Source organism: Mastomys coucha, unplaced genomic scaffold (assembly GCF_008632895.1).
Source record: "Mastomys coucha isolate ucsf_1 unplaced genomic scaffold, UCSF_Mcou_1 pScaffold12, whole genome shotgun sequence".
Classification (NCBI taxonomy): domain Eukaryota; kingdom Metazoa; phylum Chordata; class Mammalia; order Rodentia; family Muridae; genus Mastomys; species Mastomys coucha.
The window spans coordinates 86,053,795-86,055,263 of NW_022196894.1; the positions used below are offsets into that span (position 1 = coordinate 86,053,795).

At 47.9% G+C, this 1,469-nt stretch overlaps 1 pseudogene; it reads right to left on the reverse strand.

Annotated features, from left to right (window-relative positions):
- Positions 1 to 279: 279 nt before the first annotated feature.
- LOC116086546 lies at positions 280 to 1,164 on the reverse strand (annotated as a pseudogene).
- Between the last annotated feature and the right edge of the window lie 305 nt (positions 1,165 to 1,469).

The following is a 1,469-nucleotide window of genomic DNA, read 5'->3' on the forward strand; positions in this document are numbered from 1 at the left end:
GCCTGCCTTTATATGTTACTTGCCTTTTTCCCCTTACTGCTTTTAAAATTCTTTGTTTAGTGCATTTGTTGTTTTGATTATTATGTGATGGGAGGAATTTCTTTTCTGGTCCAATCTATTAGGAGTTCTATAGGCTTCTTGTATGTTCATGGGCATCTTTTTCTTTAGATTAGGGAAGTTTTCTTTAATTTTATTGAAGATACTTCTATAATTTTTTTTCAGCTTTTAGGAACTTTATTTTCCTTCCACCTTTCCCTCTGCTCAGGTGTCTGCAGCAGCTCAGGACCACTCAGTGGTGGCTCCAACCCACTCAGTGGCCTGTGCTGTGGGAGCTGCTGACCAGTCCTCAGTGGTTGGCTGTGCACTCCAGTCTTCCGTCAGGAACTGCTGGATGGGCACAGAGGGTACTTGTACACCCTCAGACCAGTCGGCGACCTCAAGCTGAGCAGCAGTGAACTCAGGTGCTGGTGCCGTCCATTTGCCCTGGAACTCCTCCTTGGTCACAGCCTTCTCCGCAGCAGCCTGCTCCTCCTTCTCAATCTCCTCTGGGTCTCTGTAGAAGTAAAGATCAGGCATAACCTCCCATTGGTGATCACGGGAGATAGTACCTCGCATACAGAGTACTTCCCTGGCCAGCATCCACCACATCAGACCCACTGAGTGAGCTCCCTTGTTGCATGGGATGGCAATGTCCACATAGCACAGAGGAGAATCTGTGTTTCACAGAGCAATGGTGGGCAGGTTGACTTAAGAGGCTTCCATGAGGGGCTGGTGGTCCGCCCTGGGATCAGTCACCGCTAGAAGCCGTGCCTCCCTGAAGGCTGCTTGGATCTGGTTAGTGAAGGTCCCAGGTATGAAGCGGCCGGCAATAGGAGTGGTGCCTGTGGCAGCAGCAAACTTGAGCACAGCTCTCTGGCCAGTGTTCCTGGAGGAGATGATGCTGACGTCAGCAGGGTTATCAATGGCAACAATAGCTCGAGCTGCAAGCAACAGCTTCTCCCAGGTCCTCTTCAGATTTATGATGTAGACACCGTCACTTTTCCTTTTGTAGATGTATTGCTCCATCTGAAAGTCAAGATTGGTGCCACCTAAGTGGGTGCCTGCAGCAAGGAATTTGAGGACATCTTCCTCCTTCATCTGCAGGATGTCAAGGCCTCCGGACATTGAGTGAGTTTCCCTTTAAGTTACGATGGGAATCAAGAACAACGCCATATGGAGCCATCCCCGGGTAGCGTGGAAAGGACTTCTATAATTTTATTGAAGATATTTGGTGGCCCATTACATTGGGAGTCTTCACTCTCTTCTACACCTATTATCCTTAGGTTTGGTCTTCTCATTGGGTCCTGGATTTCCTGGATGTTCTGGGTTAGGAGCTTTTTGCATTTTGCATTTTCTTTGACTGTTGTATCAATGTTTTCTAAGGTGTCTTCTGCCCCTGAGATTCTCTTTTCTATTTCTTGCATTCTGTT